The sequence below is a fragment of the Pongo abelii genome, chromosome Y, assembly GCF_028885655.2.
Source record: "Pongo abelii isolate AG06213 chromosome Y, NHGRI_mPonAbe1-v2.0_pri, whole genome shotgun sequence".
NCBI classification, from domain to species: domain Eukaryota; kingdom Metazoa; phylum Chordata; class Mammalia; order Primates; family Hominidae; genus Pongo; species Pongo abelii.
In genome coordinates, this window is record NC_072009.2 from 11,925,081 (window position 1) to 11,931,960 (window position 6,880).

The 6,880-nt window shown below is 39.3% G+C and overlaps 1 long non-coding RNA gene across 5 annotated transcripts in view; it reads left to right on the top strand.

Moving 5' to 3' along the window:
• LOC134760967 (uncharacterized) overlaps positions 1-6,192 on the top strand; it is a 104,699-nt gene extending 98,507 nt beyond the window's left edge. For 4 of the 5 annotated variants that reach the window (XR_010139092.1, XR_010139093.1, XR_010139090.1 and 1 more), the window contains 2 exons: positions 805-1,040; positions 1,553-6,192. This is a non-coding gene — a long non-coding RNA (uncharacterized LOC134760967). The remainder of the gene's footprint in view (positions 1-804; positions 1,041-1,552) is intronic. The other variant, XR_010139094.1, reaches the window with a different exon arrangement.
• The last annotated feature ends 688 nt before the right edge of the window (positions 6,193-6,880 follow it).

The window sequence follows — 6,880 nt, forward strand, 5'->3', positions numbered from 1 at the left end:
ACCTCTTTACATAGATTGGCTCTTGTTGATTCTCAGCTTGCTGACAGTCTATTGTGGAACATTGTGATCATGTAAGTTCATACTCAATAAACCCTTCTATAGATACTAGTTTTGTCCCTGTGACAGAATCCTGACTAATAGAGATTTTGGTATCAGAAATGGTTCTAGAGGAACAGAACATTAAAAATAATGTTTTTTCATTGGTTTTGGAATTTTTGAATTTGGCTGTTTAATACAATTTGATGCAAAAATTCTATGGACTCTACTTTTAATAATATGGAGAACACTATAGTCCATGGTGGAAACCATTTAGAGATTTATGCGAAATAAATGAATTTGGCACTCCTGATTCATTGATTGTGAGAGTCAAGGAGTTTAGTGATTCTATACATAACACCTTGACCATATGTGGAGAACAAAGGAACACAGTGAAGCTTCTTGGTAGCTCCTAAGTTCAGTGAACAATATGATGAGAGAAAATGATGAACTCAGGGATACTCTCTCCCAACTTCAGAAGCAGATACTGAGCCTCAAATCTGCTAATTTTGCCCTGAGTGAGAGTCTTATCATTTGTAGAGCAAGAGCTAAAACTGTGGAAAAACAGACACAGGCTCTTATTATGTGAGTCGCTGACCTGCAATAAAAGATGCATGCACAGCCTCATCAGGTGTCTACTGTTATAGTGAGAGCATTGATTGGAAAAGAAAGGGACCCTGAAAATCACAGTAGAGATGTGCAGCAGAACCCTGATGAATCTGGAGACAGTGAGTGGTTAACTCTGATGAACTTTTTTTTTTTTGCCAGAAGGAATGGCTTCCTCATCTTGAGAAGTGGCAACATCCGCTTTCTGATCCATACTTCCATCAGCCTTTCCAACTCTGTCTGAAGACAGAAACCCTGCAATGGCTGAGGCAACAGTGTTTCCACCCCTGAGGCAGTTTCCAGAAAAGATAATATTGATTCTCTTCAGAAGCCATCCCCAACACCTCTGTTTGTTTCTAGACCTATAACTAGATTAAAGTTCTGGTGGGCTCCTAGAGGTGAGTTGGACAGTGTGACCCATGAAGTGGTGTGCTACACTCAAAAAGAACTGTTAAAGTTATCTCATTTATTTGAACAGCAGTCTGGAGGACAGGCTTGGGAAATATTACGTGTATGGGATAATGGGGGAAGTGGGAATATGGAATTGTATCAGACTGAATTTATTGAGTAGAGCCCACTAAGTAGGGACTTTGCCTTTAATGTTGCTACTAGGGTAGTTTAAAAAATTCGAATAGTTGATTTGCTTGGTTAGCTGAAATATGGATTAAAAGATGTCCCACTGTGAGTGAGCTGGAAATGCCTGGTCTCCACTGGTTTAATGTAGAGAGAGAGAGATCTGGAGGCTGAGGGAAATTAGGATGGTGGAATAGACTCATCTCCTTAGACTTTACTCTTTCCACTTTGGAGGATCCAGAAGAGATACCCTTTACCAATGCTTTGTGAAATAGATTTGTGAGGGAAGAACTTGCATCTGTGAATAGCCCTGTAATTTCTCTTCTATGTATTTCAGATTTAATTGTGGGAAACACAATCAATCAACCACAAAATTTAAATACGATGAGAAAAATTGGATCCCCAGGTGGCAAGGGCCAAGTAGCAGTACTCAACCATCAAAAAGGCAAGGTGGATGTAACCAAGGGAAAGTGGCAATTACAATAATGAGACTCCTATGGACCTCTAGCATTAAGTAATTAATCACGGTGTTCCTGGAAGTGAAATTGAGAGAAAGTCTACTGCATTCATACTTAAATTAAACAAAGAGATAACTTTTAGGTCAAATAAAAAGAGATTACTTTGAATTATAAAAGCAGAGAATTACAGCCCCCTCCCCAATCAGTTTCCAAACTAGAGCCAGTTTAAAGACCAAGAACCCCTTGAAAGAAGGAGAGGCCAGTTTCCCTTGGGGAAGGACCCCACTACATTACTGACAATATAGTCATGGTCCTACAATTAAAGTAGGAGCTTATGGAGGTCAGGTAATGAATGGAGTTTTAGCTTAGGTTGGACATACAGAGTGTCCTATGGGTCCCAGAACTCATCTTGGAGTCATTTTCCCAGTGCTAGAATGCATAATTGGCATAGACATACTTAGCAGCTGGCAGAACCCCACATTTGCTTCCTGATGTGAAGGGTGAGGGCTACTACACTGGAAAAGTTCAAGTGGAAGCCAATAGAGCTGCCTCTACATAAAAAAATGGTAAATCAAAAACAAAATCACATTCCTGAGGGGACAGCAAAGATTAGTGCCAACATCAAGGACTTCAAAGATGCAGCAGGGTAATTACCAGCACCTTTTAATTCAACTCTTTCATTTGGAGTGTGTAGAAGACAGATGGATCTTGGAGAATGACAGTGGATTATCAAAACTTAACCAAGTTATGACTGAAATTCCAGCTGCTTTACCAGATGTAGTTTTATTGTTTGAGCAAATTAATACATTTCCTCGTAACTGCTATGCAGCCACTGATGTGGAAAATGCCTTTTTCTTTATTCATATCTATAAGTCCCAACAGAAGAAATTTGCCTTCAGCTGACAAGGCCAGCAATATACATTTACTGTCCTACCTCAGACATATATCAGCTCTGTGTCTTCATGTCAGAATCTTATTCAGAGAGAACTTGATTGCTTTTCATTTCTGTAAGATATCACACTGGTCCATATCATTGATAACATTATGCTTATTTGATCCAGTGAGCAAGAAGTAGAAAGAACACTGGACTTATTGATGAGACATTTTTGTACCAGAGGATGGGAAATGAATCTGACTAAAATTCAGAGACCTTCTACCTCAGTAATATTCCTAGGGGTCCAGTCCTGTGGAGCCTATCAAAATATTCCTTCTAAGGTAAATAATAAGTTGCTTCATTAGGCACCTCCTACAACCAAGAAAGAGGCACAGTGCTTAGTAGGACTTTTTGAATTTTGGATGCAACATATTTTTCATTTGGATATGTTACTTTGGTCCACTTATCAAGTGACCCAAAAGGCTTCCAGCTTCCAGTGGAATCCAGAACTAGAGAAGTCTCTGCAACAGGTACAGGCTGCTGGGCAAGCTCTTCTACCACTTGGGCCATATGACCCATATATCCAATGGTGCTTGATGTGTCAGTGGCAGATGGGAATGCTGATTGGAACCCTTGCTAGGCTCCTACAGGTGAATCACAGCTCAGGCCTCTAGGATTTTGCAACAATGCCCTGCCATCTTCTGTAGATAAATATTCTGCTTTAGAGAGACAGCTCTTGGCCCATTACTGGGCTTAGGTGAAAACTGAATGTTTGACTATGGGTTATCAAGTCACTGTGTGAGCTGAACTGCGTATCATAAACTGTGTGCTGTCTAACCCATCTAGCCTTAAAGTGGGTTGTGGACAGAAGCATTTCATTTTCAAATGGAAGTGGTATACACGTGACCAGGCTTGAGCAGATCGTAAGGCACAATAAAGTTACATGAGAAAGTGGCTTAAATGCCCATGGTCTCAACTCCAGCCATGGCACCTTCTCTCCTCCAGGCTGCACTGATGGCCTCATGGGAAATTATTTATGATCCGTTGACAGAGGAACATAACACTGGTCCTGTTTCACAGGTGGTTCTGCACAATATGCAGCCACCACCCGAAAGTGGACAGCTGAAGCACTACAGCTCCTTTCTAGGACATCCCTGAAGGACAGTGGTGAAAATACACCTTCCCAGGGGAGAAAACTTCAAGTGGTGAACCTGGTTATGCACTTTGCATTGAAGGAGAAATGGCCAAATATGTGTTTATATACTGATTAATGGGCCTTAGTCAATGGTTTGTCTGGAGGTCTGATTTGGAAAAAGCATGATTAGAATATTGGTGACAAAGAAATTTGGGGAAAAGATAAGTGGATGGGCCATTCTGAGTGGTGAAAAACTATGAAGATACTTGTATTTTATGTGAGTGCTCACCAATGAGTGACCTCAGCAGAGAAACTCTTTAGTAATCAAGCAGATAGAATTACCCATTGTGTGGACACAGTTCTGCCCCTTTCCCCAGCCTGGCATTGCCCAGTGGGCCCAAGAACAATAAGGCCATGTTGGCAGGAATGGAGGTTACACATGGACTCAGCAACATGGACTTCTACTCACTAAGGCTGACCTGGCTATGGCCTCTGCTGAGTTCCTAGTTTGCCAGCAGCAGAGACCAACACTGAGACCTTGTTATGGGACAGTTTCTCAGGGTGATCAACCAGCTACATGGTGACAGGTTGAATATATTGGACCTCTTCCATCATGGAAAGGGCAGAGGCTTGTCCTCACTGGAATAAACACTTACATTTCTCATGGGTTTGCCTATTCTGCACGCAATGCTTCTGCCAAGACTACCATCAGTGGATTCACAAAATGCTCTGTTCATCATCATGTTATTCCACACAGAATTTCCTCTGACCAAGGCACTCACTTTAAAGCTAAAGAAGTGTGGCAGTGGGCTTCTCCTCATTAAATTCTCTGGTCTTACCATGCTTTTTATCATCTTGAAGCAGCTGGATAAATAGAATGGTGAAATGGACGTTTGAAGTTACAATTACAATGCCAAATATGAGAGAATACTTTGAAGGGACTGCGACAAAGTTCTCCAGAACACCATGTATGTTGTGAATCAGTACCCAATATATGGTACTGTTTCTCTCATAGCAAGAATTCGTGGGTCCAAAAATCAAGGGATGTAAGTAGAAATGTCACCACTCACCATCACCCCAAGAGATCCACTAGCAACCTTTTTGCTTTCTGTTTCCAAGACATTATGTTCTGCTGGCCTAGAGGTCTTAGTTCCAGAGGGAGGAATGCTGCCACCAGAAGACATAGCAATGATTCCATTAAACTGGAAGTTAAGATTGACACCTAAACACTTTGGCCCTCTCCTACCTTTGAGTCAACAGTCTAAGAAGGAAGGTACAGTGTTGACTGAGGTGATTGACCCAAACTATCAAGCGGAAATCAGTCTACTGCTCCACAATTTAGGTAAGAAAGAGTATGCATGGAATACAGAAGATACATTAGGATGTGTGTTAGTATTACCATGACCTGTGATTAAGGTCAATAGGAAACTACAAGAGCCCAGTCCTGATGGGACTACAAATGGTTCAGCTCCTTCAGGAATTAAGGTTTGGGTCACAAACCAGGAAAAAAAAATGACCTGCTGAATTGCTTACTGAAGGCAAAGAAAACACAGAATGGGGAGTAGAAGCCAGTCATCCATACCACCTGAAAACACATGACCAGCTGCAGATATGAGGATTTTAATTGTCTTAAGTATTTCCTCCTTCTTTTGCTAAAAAAAGTTTGTGCATATATACACATGTAGTAAGAAAATATCTTCATTTTTTCTTTCCTTTTATTATGTGACATAAGATATGTTGATATCATATCGTCATTTGAGTATAGGTAACTTTACATAATAGTGTTCAGGTTGGGGATTTGTGTGTTCCTGCTTGTATGAAAGATAGTTCTATTATGTTAAGTGTAAATATCTCATTTTTGTATTATGTTAGGTGTAATTATAACCTCATTTTTATCTTTATTTGAAGAGTATTGTCTCAGGAGATGTCTGTAGATTCAAGTTGACAAGGGGTGAACATGTGATGGTTAATACTGTGTATCAATTTCACTGGATTGAGGGATACAAAGTATTAATCTGGGGCGTGTCTCTTGATTATTTCCCAAAAATATATTAACATTTGAGTCAGTGGGCTGGGGAAGACAAATCCACCTTAATCTGGTGGACACAATCAAATCAGCTTCTAGTGAATGGAAAGCCAACAGAAACATGAGAAAAGGTGAGATGGGCTTAGCCTCCAAAGCCTCTATGTTTCTCCTGTGCTGGATGCTCCTTGCCCTCGGATGCCAGACTCCAACTACTTCAGTTTTGGTACTTGGAGTTTTTCTCCTTGTTCCTCAGCTAGCAAACAGCCTATTGTGATCATGTAAGTTAATACTTCATAACCTCCCATATATGTACATATTACACCCTTTGTGTGTATGTGTGTGTGTGTATCATATATATATGTATACAGTTTTTTGTATGTATTCTCAAAAAGCATTCTTTGAATAAACACTAAAACTGTAAATCTTGTTTTAATAAGTCAGCTGATTTGAGTGTCATAAAATAAACTAATTCTACACCAAAAAACTCACATATATACTTGTGTGTGTCTGTGTTTAAATGGTCCATAATGATCTCTATAAACAAACACTCCAAAGGTACTCACTTTTCTATTTAGTTACTGTCAAGGCTCTAGAATCTACATCAGAGGAGTTGCTTAATAAATAGTTAGGAATTAGTACATACTATTTATTTCTTTAAGAATACATGTATAATATGTCTTCTTAGAAAATGACAATTTAAACTTTCACACAAATTTAGGAAATACTGGTTGTGTAATCATGGTAAAATGTAGCCGTTTAAATCAGTTATAAAAGTAAGCAATCTATAAACCTAACTGCCTCAGTGAAATAGCTTTTACAAATAATAATAATAATAATAATAAAGCAGTACCAGCACTTTGAAAAATTAGTAAGTAAAGCACAGACTTCAATAAATATACCTCTTTCACTATGAGGTTAGCCTGAATAACTTCTTTTCCAAAAATAATGTCAGCTTGTGTACACTATTTAATATCGGCCAATGCCTTGATTTCTCAATGTCGGCATTTTTCCAAGAATGTGTCTAAATTTCATAGCTCTCCATTAGTATATTAGGCAAAAAGATAAATTTTGTCTTTTTATTTTTAGACATTGAATAGCAATTTATTAATTTTGGAGGAAAAGCAAGCTCTATACGAGTAGGGGTTCTGCCTAGTGGAGAAATCTCTAGCATC